At 38.9% G+C, this 12,470-nt stretch overlaps 1 pseudogene; it reads right to left on the bottom strand.

Moving 5' to 3' along the window:
* Positions 1-1,230: 1,230 nt before the first annotated feature.
* LOC135216475 (DNA methyltransferase 1-associated protein 1-like) overlaps positions 1,231-12,470 on the bottom strand; it is a 39,659-nt pseudogene continuing 28,419 nt past the window's right edge.

A 12,470-nucleotide genomic window follows, 5' to 3' on the forward strand; every position in this document is an offset into this window, starting at 1 on the left:
TGATTTTCTTCTGGTTTTCCTGTAGCAGATAGTCAGGATGTATCTTCAAAGTGCCTGTCATCTCATAAACATTCTTTGGCTGAGAGAGATTTGTCATCAGAGCCCTCAGACGTTTGGGGCACATTATGCCCGAGTACCCTACTGTATTGAGTATAGCCTCAAAGTACGTTCATGCAGTGTCTCAGTGCCCAACCTATTAGTGCCCGTTCGTTCTCAAGTTTCAAAACTGCTGTCATTGTCTGAGCACCTGCCTGAATCAGGACACTCAGTCTGTGGTGATTCTTTGACAGGAGCAAAGTGTTGGGGCCACCCAAAAGCGCCCAAGTGCCTGCCTTCATCGCATTGTACAGAGTCGGAGGAAGACAATTAAAACATTCCGCATTCAGTAGAAGCTTCTTTAGCTGGTCATCCTGCTTCTCCAGCAGTTTTTCGCTCATCTTCCCTCTAGTCAGCTCCTCCTGTAGGAACACAAGAAACTCCTTCGGTGGACTGTATTTAAAGCAAGCTTGACAGTACAGTAACACCTCAGTCTTATGCGATTTGAGTTGCGTCAATTTTTCATTGGAACCTAACTAATCATATGCGAGTATTTCACACACACACGAAAGCAAATGCAACATTTTTGAATCCTGGAGAAACCCTGCAAAGGTGTTTAATTTTTTATGTAATTTATAAGTTTTCAAGCTTTTATGTGTAAATTAAATAACATTAAATAATAATGATAATTTCTCTTTTACCGAGATGAGAAAATTTTTATGGTACATGTAGTATGTACGTTTATTAATATTTCCAAATACTAATAACTGTTATTACAAAATTTGTGATAGTATTTTAAAGAAATATCCTTTCCATTTCACTTTTAAGTAAGAACAACTCTATCTCTCGCTCTCTTGCTAAGATGAGAGAATTTTTATGTTTATTAATATTTCCAAATAATAATAATAAGGTTAATGGTGATTCAGTTTTATGGCGCTTGTCTAGAGCCATAAAATTGGCAATTTATGGTGCCATAAAGTGCCGATAATAGGGTTATGGCGCCATAACATACCTATCAGAGGCGCAATTAACCAAAATAAGCTGGATAAATCACCAAGTTTCGGTTAATGGCTCTTTTTCACTTATCAGCACCACTGTAATAACATAATTTTTAGTTATGGTAATAAACTTAAGAAAACACATACAAGATTAATTTTTAGTTATGGTAATAAACTTAAGAAAACACATACCAGATTAAAACAATCTTTTAATTACACTGATTTACAGAAAATACCAAGTATAACATAAGTAATATGAAAACCATTTATTAAAGGTGATACTAAAAACTTATAAACTGAATGAAGTAAATAATTTAGAGTTTCTTCAAGATTATAGAACAAAAAAGTTGTCGATGACTCCCATAAATTCAATCTGAAGTTGTGTTACATTCCTTAGGGCTATAACCATCCATTGTGTGATCTGAAAGCAAAATAAGTTTAATGATTAAATTTCTATTACTTTCCTCTTTCCTATGATAGCTGTATTTCCTGCATCAGGCAGGAGGAATCATAGTGTGTGAAAACTAATCAAATTAACAGGATTGCTTAGTCTAAAATTTTTATGAACCACTTCTGACCTATCCCTTTTTGGTTGAACCGCTGGTTTCGGTGTCTACATTTTTTCCAATCAATACTTCTCAGATAGCTGATTCCTACATTGAAAAAATGTGATGGAAAAGACCTGAGGTCCTAGTCCTTTGCACATACAGACACAGTATTCAGACATGACATAGGAAGGATTCTTTTCCACCTGGTAACCAAGAGGACAAATTAGTGACAACATAAGAATGAGGAAGAGTCTGAGACTTACATTCTTTTTTGCTGTGATGAGAGGGGAAAAAAAAATGAGGACTGCTCCTTAAGAAGTAAAACCCACATTTCAAGAGAAGGCCTAGAGTTCATGACTTTCTTTGCCAAGACCAAGACCAATACAGTCTCGACTATCAATTTCAGGAAGACTGAGATTAATGGTTGAAATGGAGACAGAGCCAAATACTAATTCAGCAATAGATTTTGAAGAGTTCCAGCCTAGAGGTTTCAAAGAATGTGCGGCTTCCTTAATGTCCAGGTTAGAAGAGATATCTAAACCAGAATGTTTTAATACGGAACTACACCCCTTAACAGCAACAACAGAAAAACCTTTACTGTAGCATAAATGGATAAAAGGATTTAATTGGTTTATTTATTGTTACAGGTGCAGGGAATCCTCCTGGAGAAGAACAAAGCTTTACAGACTAACTGTAGGTACTATTAATCTATGTGTAACATGTATTTGCCATTGTATAAGGTATTCTATCCTCCCATGTATAAATAGTATTGTGTACTGATAAGTGGCAACTGTATTCTTGCCTTGCATGTATATTAACCCTTAAACGCAGAGCTGGTATTTCTGAAAGTGTCTCCCGTATGCCGGCAGCGTTTGGGAGTGAGTGCCGAAGCGGAAAAGTTTTTTTTTAAATCACAGCACGCTTAGTTTTCAAGATTAAGGGTTCATTTTTGGCTTCTTTTTTTGTCATTGCCTAAAGTTTAGTATGCAACCATCAGAAATGAAAAAAATGTCAATATCATATATTGGAATATATGACAGCGCAAAAAAAATTTCATATTTAATTGTATACAAATCGCGCTGAGCAAAACGGTTAAAGCTCACGAGTTAATTATTTTGTTGTTGTTTTATACACTAAATTGCGATGATTTTGGTATATAACAAATGATCAAAGCAACACAGAGAAAATATTATCACAATATGATGCATGAATTCGTAACGCGCGGACGTAAAAAAAAGTTGTTTTATAAAATTCACCTAAAATTGGAATATTGTGCTAGAGACTTCCCGTTTGTTGCAAAATGAAGGTAATTGATTGAGTATTACTAGACTGTAAGTGTTGTAGCTTACAATTGCGTTTTTCGACCATTTCGGTTGAGTTAAAGTTTACCGAAGGTCGAATTTATTCTATTTATCGTGATTTATATGAAAATATTTCAAAACTGATAAAAGCTACAACCATGAGCTATTTTTCTTGTATTCTACATAAGATTGCGCACATTTTCATATATAAATCTTTATGTAACGGCTAATATAAAACGGTGCAAACATTACGACAATCGGACGAAAGAATTTATGATTTTTTCGGCAGAGTTACTGCGCGGACGTAAGGAAAACGGTTTTTTTTAAAAAAATTCACCATAAATCGAAAAATTGTGCTAGAGAATTCCAATTTGTTGCAAAATGAAGGTAAATGATTGATATTACTAGAATGTAATAGTTTTAGCTTACAATTGCGTTTTTCAACCATTTCGGTAGTCAAAGTTAACCAAAGGTTGAAATTTTGGTACTTATCGTTATTTATATGAAAATATTTCAAAACTGATAAAAGCTACAACCATGGGTTGTTTTTTGTTGTATTCTACATGAATTTTTCAAATATAAAACTTTATGTAATGGCTAATATAAAACGTTGCAAACATAAAGACAATCGGACGAAAGAATTTCTGATTTTTTCGGCAGAGTTACCACGCGGGCGTAAAGAAAAAGTTTTTTCAAAAATTGCGTTTTTCGAACATTTCAGTTGAGTCAAAGTAGACCGAAGGTTGATATTTTGGCACTTATCGTTATTTATATGAAAATATTTCAAAACTGATAAAAGCTATAACCATGGGTTGTTTTTTGTTGTATTCTACATGAAATTGCACACATTTTCATATATAAGTAACGGCTAATATAAAACGGTGCAAACATTACAACAATCAGACGAAAGAATTTCTGATTTTTTCGGCAGTTACCACGCGGACGTAAGGAAAAGTTTTTTTAAAAACTTCACCATAAATCAAAATATTGTGCTAGAGACTTCCAATCTATTGCAAAATGAAGGTAAATGATTAAATATTACTAGAATGTAAGAGTTTTAGATTACAATTGCGTTTTTCAACCATTTCGGTCGAGTCAAAGTTGACCGAAGGTTGAAATTTTGGCACTTATCGTGATTTATATGAAATTATTTCAAAACTGATTAAAGCTACAACCATGGGTTGTTTTTTGTTATATTCTACATGAAATTGCACATATTTTCATATGTAAAACTTTATGTAACGGCTAATATAAAATGGTGCAAACATTACAACAATCTGATTTTTTCGGAAGAGTTACCGCGCGGACGTAAGGAAAAAGTTTTTTTTTCAAAAATTCACCATAAATCGAAATATTGTGCTAGAGAATTCCAATTTGTTGCAAAATGAAGGTAAAGGATTGAATATTACTAAAATGTAAGATTTTTAGCTTACAATAGCATTTTTTTACCATTTCGGTCGAGTCAAATTTGACAGAAGGTTGAAATTTTGGCACATCGTTATTTATATGAAAATATTTCAAAACTGATAAAAGCTACAACCATGTGCATATTTTCATATATAAAACTTTATGTAATGGCTAATATAAAACGGTGCAAACATTACGACAATCGGAAGAAAAAAAGTTCTGATTTTTTCGGCAGTTACTGCGCGGACGTAAGGAAAATTTTTTTTTTCAAAAATTCACCTTAAATCAAAATATTGGGCTAGAGACTTCCAATTTGTTGCAAAATGAAGGTAAATGACTGATTATTACTAGAATATGACAGTTTTAGCTTACAATTGCGTTTTTTGACTATTTCGGTTGAGTCAAAGTTGACCTAAGGTTGAAATTTTGGCACATTGTGATTTATATGAAAATATTTCAAAACTGATAAAAGCTACAACCATGGGTTGTTTTTCGATCTATTCTACATGAAATTGTGCACATTTTCATATATAAAACTTTATGTAACAGCAAATATAAAATGGTGCAAAAATTACGTCGGTGACAAAATTTGAGATGTGTCACTCCTGCTTTTTAGTGCGAGAAGAAAGAAATTCGCACATGCACGCCTGGGTAACGCTTGTAAACAAAACAACAGCTTGATCCGTGAACTCCCAGCAACCCTCAAGGTGCGTGATTCAAAAGTTTTTGCCAAGTAGGCCTATAACTATTTTTCCGCGAATTTTTAAAAAAACTTTTTTTCCGTCGACGTATCATACATCAATTAAGCACCCAACAGACAATTTTCGTCGACGTTTAATATGTCCAATAGGCGTTTAAGGGTTAAGAGGTGGCAACCAAACATATTCAAATCCAATGCCTAGCAGTATGCTGCTTCCCCTCTCCAAGTTTGGTTGCTCACACACATTGTTACCTTGCCTAATTAAGAACCTACATTTGTTTGTATGCGGAATGAACCTTGTGTCTTAACAATAGGATATTTTCCAAGCGCTAGCTGGTAACCAGTTAAAAACAATAAAAAATTGTAAACAAAGTATCTGAGATCTAGCAACTCCTATGCGTATGAGGTGATAGCTGGTCAGAGACCACACACCGCCTCGTGACATATTCAGTCTTTCCTTAACTTCCTTGGGGAGTAAGATGTTATCACTTTGCTCTCCTTCCAAGCTGGCTGATTTGTGCCCATGTTTCTTACATTTCAGTGTGTTTGTTTCTGCATTATGGATTCTACCGGGTCTCCACGGCCTCATCAACGGGGATTTCCTTGCTCAAGGTTTTTAGCTGCTGTTGTCACAGACCCACACACAACATGCAGTAAGTGCCGCTAATTATTGTACAATAACTTAATCCTTTGTCCAGAATTTGTCGTTGCTGGTTTCAAAAGTCGCAAGTGGAGAAGGAGGGGTTTTATAAGGTTGTTGCCATGTCTCTTGTAAACAAAGTATCTGAGATCTAGGCAACTCCTATGCGATATGAGGTGATAGTTCTGGTCAGACGACCAACACACCGCCGCCTCGTGACATATTTCCAGTTCTTTCCCTTCAAACTTCCTTGGGGAGTAAGAATGTTATCACTTTTGGCTCTCCTTTGCCAAGCTGGCTCGATTTTGTGCCCATGTTTTTCTTTTTAAAAAAACCCCATTTTTTCAGTTGTGTTTTTGTTTCTGCAATTATGGATTCTACCGGGTTCCTCCACGGCCCTTCATCAACGGGGATTTCCGTTGCTTCAAGGTTTTTAGCTGCTGTTTGTCACAGACCCCACCACCAACGAACTCGCAGTAAGTGCCACGCTAATTTATTAGCTAAACAATTAAACTAATCCTTATGTCCAGAATGTCGTTGCTGGGGTCAAAGTCGCAGTGGAGAGAGTTTTATAAGTTGTTCCATGTCTCTTGTAAACAAAGTATCTGAGATCTAGCAACTCCTATGCGTATGAGGTGATAGCTGGTCAGAGACCACACACCGCCTCGTGACATATTCAGTCTTTCCTTAACTTCCTTGGGGAGTAAGATGTTATCACTTTGCTCTCCTTCCAAGCTGGATGATTTGTGCCCATGTTTCTTACATTTCAGTGTGTTTCTGCATTATGGATTCTACCGGGTCTCCACGGCCTCATCAACGGGGATTTCCTTGCTCAAGGTTTTTAGCTGCTGTTGTCACAGACCCACACACAACATGCAGTAAGTGCCGCTAATTATTGTACAATAACTAATCCTTGTCCAGAATGTCGTTGCTGGTCAAAGTCGCAGTGGAGAGAGTTTTATAAGTTGTTCCATGTCTCATCCCAATCAATTTGGTGCAGTGAGGTATTACAGGAGGAAGTTACAAGAAGCAAGCGAAGCTACAGGACAGGAAACTTATAGCGAATTGAAGAAACCCTACAGAGGACCCTACACCAGCAGCTACCTGCATCTCTCTCTCTCTCTCTCTCTCTCTCTCTCCACAATGGACTTTGACGGTAGGTACCATGTACCATATGGGCATGTAAGGTGGCGCTAACGAGTCCACTAGTGCAAATATTTAACGCACTGCAATTAAAATAGTCAAACCTTTAATTTGGTATGCCCTAATTTTCATACAATTCAGTTTTTATAGACTTTTTCTGACAAAATTTTCACTCTGTTTTCGTACATTTCCTCAAAATTCGTACCCCTGAAAATGCTCCTTCCAAGGCCTCAGCACTTTAATGGCATGGTCAGTATGTCGGTGTGGTCTTCTTTGCTTGCCACCTTGGTGGCTGCGAGTTCGATTCCCTGGCATTGCTTTGAGGGGTCAGAGATGTGTATTTCAGGTGATAAAAGTTCACTCTTGACGTGGTTTGGAAGTCACATAAAGCCGTTGGTCCTGTTGCTGAGTAACCACTGGTTCCATGCAACATAAAAACATCATACAAACCAAACCTCCCAGGGCCATCGCGACTAAGCCCGTACTGAGCGCCCAAACAAAGCATCCCATGTTCTCAAGTGACCAATTCTGCTTCATGATTTTTTACTTGAGTGCAACAGCTAAATATGCCATCAAGGGGCCAAAGAAAGTTCCAAGTGCCAGCCCTTCTGTAAAAAAGGCGGAGAAAGACTAGAATTTAAGAAAAAACAAAGCAAAGTGTTGGAGGATGTTGCATGCTGATCTTGGTGAGAAAATGCCTATAAGAAGTGCTACTGTTAGTGAATTTAAGGCCAGCAGAGGCTGGTTTGAAAAACTCAGAAAGCAAATGGGCATATATCGCATACATAATGTGCCTATTTCAGTTATTAAGGACATGCTTGCAAAGTGATGTAAAAGTTTTTTGTGGAGAACTATCATCCCAACAAAGATGTAATCAGTGTCTCCAACATGTTTTAAAACAAAGCCGTGTTTCACTTTGGGCCAATTTTAAAGAGATGCCATTAACAAATGTCTCCGGACAGTTCTGTTGTGCAACAGGGGCCCAATGACTAAAGTTAGCCCTAGTCCAGTGAAAAAATATGAGAAGTAACCCCAGATAGGTCCTTGATACCTGAAGTGTTTCTGGAGAGGGATTCCCCTTCCAAACAGTAACCTCTCCTCCTCCCTCTCCCCTCCTCTCCGCCTTCCATATGCTGACAAGTCTTCCATAAAGGTAAGAATTAAATTTTTATTCATATTTATTTCTCATTGTTTTCTGTATGTAAAACTGTTTATTCTCTATAAAATGTATTTAAAAAAATATTTTTGGGTCTCTGGAACGCATTAATTGGAGTTAAATACATTATTCTTAATGGGAATTATTGTTTCGGGTTTTGTTTGTTTTGGACTTTGTGAGACGTTTTGGAACGGATTATGTATAAAAACAAAGGTTCCTCTGTACTGATACTGTACCTTTCTGTTAAGCTTGTGTAAGGGTAAACAGAACATTATTCACAATGGATTCTCCATATTCTCAGGATGAACATAACGCCACCCCACTCAACCAGTGTTCACAAGATCCTGTCTATTATCCACCAGCTCTCCATCCGTAGATGACTATACTTCAGCCAGCTGATTTCCTTTTGCTCATACAATACCTGGAGAAATCAAGGACCAAGAATCAAGCCAAGAAGAGGAAGGGAGGAGAGACCAAGAAAACAGGAAGAATTAAGGGTCCGACAACAGAGATAGAGAGAAGGATGAAATTTGCAGGCAACAGGAAGCAGAGTACTACAGCATCCTGCAAATACTAGCCCCCCCATCATAAAGCAAGCAACCACAGGAAGCTCCACAACATCTCCTTTGACACCTGCAGCTCCTATCTCACCAGAAGGGTGCAGCAACCAATCAGTACACCCTCCACTAAAAGCAATTGCCTAGAACTCACTCCCTCATTGCCCAGATGCAACTTTTAAAATTTTTTGGGAATGGCAACATTGCTGGGACAATTATTCAGTCATAGTGATCTCCCAAGTTACCGAAAGAGAACAGTTAATCAAGATGAGGATGTCTTTCCTTGGTGACAAGGATCCTCAAGCACACCCTAGACCTACAAGAACACATCAAGAGGCTTCGCAAGACTCTAACATTGCAGAGGAAGTAGATGTCTGTCCTGGTGGATCTTCAGTTTATGAGCGAACCCAGCTGAAGATGATCATCCTCATGGAAGTCAGGGATGAAGAACTGAATGAGATACTTGTAACCCTTGACACCAACACCTTTCTACAGGATATCATCATGTGTCACTCATCAGGCCATCAAGAGGGCAACTTCTGCAATTCGTGCTTCACCCTCTCTTGTGTCCCCTCTAAAACTACAGGAAGCAGAAGAAACAAAAAGGGTGCAAACCCTACCACACCATCATAGTGTTTCATGCCAGTCATGCAATTGCATGCAAGGATCCCGAGAAGTGTCCAGCAGCAGGCAGCAACTGTGCCCATAATGGGCACTGGGCCAAATTACAGAGGTGCCCAGCCAGACAGGTCCATTGCTGCCACTGCAACTGACAGGGACATTACAACAAGTGCTGCTGGATGAAGACAAAGGATACCAAACAAGATGCACTAACAGTGCCAAGCCTACACCACCCTCTCTAAGCAAGAACCCCAGATGTCATCAGATGGGAAGACCCTCTTCTATGAAGACGACACAGTCAATTCTGTTTCCCTATTGCAAGTTGGCATCACATCCAGGATTCAGATGGTGCCACATCTCTGTTATGGAAAGGTGGGTGTTACACAACTGTAGTCCACAGCTCCACAACTTTGTATCCTTGCAAAGTACTTTTACTCTACTAGGGTATTACCCTAATGGAGTAAAAATAGTTTTTTTTCCACTATTTTGTGTTTAAATCAATAAATGTAAATGTGTCAGAATTTCTATCATTAAAAATATTTATTTTGAGTTGTGCTTTACAGTAAAAGTAATGTTAGCGGAGGTGCGGATAGTGGTTTCCAAAAGTTCTAAAAGTTGCAGTAGTGGTAGCGGCAACCACCTCTCAAAGTTGCGGAGATGCGGGGTGCAGAACCAAAATTTGAGTAGCGATGCCCAGTTCTGCTGTTATGGGCCCTCAGCATCTTGACCTCCTTGTGTATTCCTAGGAGCCCATTACAACCCCCACCAGTTACCTGATGTTCACCACAGATGGCTCTAAGATGACACCTGCCTTAGGATCATTCACAGCTACTCTGACCTTAGCCGAGAGATCCTGTTCAGTGCAGATCCACGTCCACGAAGGTGTCCAAACACCACTGCTGTCACATAACCACTGCAAAGAGTTGGCCATTATTCCACCAGAGTTTCTCAGGCCTATTCTGGATGTTACCCATGTCAATAGGGGTTCAGATCCGCCTCTTCATACCACCACGTCACCTGCTGAAGCCAGAGATTTTTTTTAATGAGTTCAAGGACAAGCTGACTCCAAGGAAGAACTTAAGAAAACCAAACTCAAGCTGATGGAAGGACCCCAAAGTGAATCCATCTTAAGGATGATGCTGTACCTTCGTCATCAATGCACCTAACCAGATACCATATGCCTTCCGCAAACAAGCCAAGGTAGAGCTTGAGTTTATGATGATCTAGATCATGCCGGTGATGAACCCTCAGACTGGTGCCACCCTCTTACCATAGTACAAGCAGTCCCCAGTTATCAGTGACCCGGTTTTTTGGCACTTGTCTACCAACAATGATAACTGAATTTTTGGCACTGATACATGCCGATCCCTGCTTATTGGTGCAGATCCCCGATAACTGAATTTTCAGCACCGATATTTGGCTGTTTACAATAATATTAGTTTTTGTAAATTAGTAAATTCATTCTTTTATCATAAATTTATTCGCAAAAATAAAATGAAAATACAGTAATTACATTGCTCAATGAAAAAATCTGTGAAGTAGGAATTTCCCACAATATATTTGGGGATATGTTTCACATGAAAAACCGCAAAGTACTGAATCCATAATTGCTGAACCATGATATAGTGTGGGTCCAATGTACCTAAGGACAAAGGCCTCCAAATCACCATTGACCCCAAGAACCTCTCCAGCCAAGTAAAACGACAGCCCACCTGTCACCCTCTAGTGTCTGCAGTGTTGATCTGAAGGGAAGTTCTTCACCAATGCAGATATACTGCATGGCTCTGTCAATTTGCAGAGGTCCAATGGGATTGGCAGCCAGATGAGACAAGGCTCTGCAGGGTGTCAAGAATTGTCCTTGTTGCAATGTAACTTTGCCTGATAAAGAACCTATATTTTTAGATGAGCTTGTTTCACGTCTCAACCCAACCAACACTGACAACTCTCTGGTAGATTACATAAGTTAATTGCCTTCTGTAATTAATGATGGATCTTCTGCACTCATTGGAAAAACCCCTTGCTTGCCAGAGATGGTTGACTAGACATCAGCTTAAACAAGGGGAGGATTTGCTGAAACCTCATGCAGTCAGGCTCTTTGAAAAGGTCAATCCTTCCTCAGTTAGACATCTTGGGCAATTTATCAGAAGATACTGAAGACCTGGGAACCACTCCCTGCATGGCCAACATTGAGTTAATAGTCAGGTGTGAATCTATTCAGCCAGAACCCTTTGAATCATAGCAAAAAGGGAAGGGAAGCACAGAGGTCTAGATAAGATCAGCATTGTGTGTATATTGCCCAAGCTCATGGATCCTCAACTAGTGAGCAGTATACTGGTGGGTGATTACTGCATACTTTGGCATAAGATATCTAGAAGGGGGTGCCCACAACTTGCACAGATCCGGTTTTCATACTTGAGTAGCTGCTTCTCTAAGGATGCCTTAAGTCCAAGCAGAAACAGCCACTTCTTGGCTGGGAAGGGAGTGAAGGAAAGAAATTCTACACATTATGAAAAATTGTTTATTTGCTTCTCTGTTGAAGCCAACAAATTATTTGTATCCAGTAGAATTTTGGATAAATAATCCTTTGAGGTGAATTTAGGTGTGATATTTGGAATATTTATTTAGTAATATAATCAACACACTTGCAAATCTGATGCAGATTTAGGTCATTAGGGGACAGGAGAGGATCTGACCTTGGCCCAAGTTTGGAAGCCCTAAGGGACCTAAAGTCCTGTATGACTAGTTCCTCAAAGAGTCGTGTAATTTTCTAGTGCAGGCCTTAATAAGCCTTTGAAAAGCTGACTACAAACCATGTCCCTCTTTCCAATCAAGAGATGAACTCTGGGGCATGAGGATCCTCAGAGGGAATAACTAGAGGAGTGAGGGTGATGGAGGGAGAACCTCTAAACTCCCTGGGATGAATACAGTTCCACAAAGCAAAAACTAACTCGATGGAAGTGGAAGAACTGACAAAAACTTGTGCCTTGGCACCAGAAGCAATGCACCAACGATGTGGGGGCTGGCAGCAATGCTGAAATCATCTAGAGCACCATCAGTTTGATGGCTAGCACCATCAAGAGGATTGTCTGAAGCACCAAGGCTGGCACCAACAAGAAGATTGTCTGAAGCATTAATAATGTGGTGGCTGGCAGCCAAGCTACAGTCGTCTGAACGGATGGGTCATAGATGATTCAAGCTAAACGATGTTATTAATTTTTAGTTTTTACACACAATTTCTCTCACCTGGCGTGGGCAATACAGCTATCTAAATAGTAGAAGCAAGATTAATTTCACGAATGTAAAAACATCACTGGAACTAAAATCACAACCATCAAGGCTAACTTTATATACCACAAACAATTT

Source organism: Macrobrachium nipponense, chromosome 6, assembly GCF_015104395.2.
Source record: "Macrobrachium nipponense isolate FS-2020 chromosome 6, ASM1510439v2, whole genome shotgun sequence".
In the NCBI taxonomy this organism is placed as follows: domain Eukaryota; kingdom Metazoa; phylum Arthropoda; class Malacostraca; order Decapoda; family Palaemonidae; genus Macrobrachium; species Macrobrachium nipponense.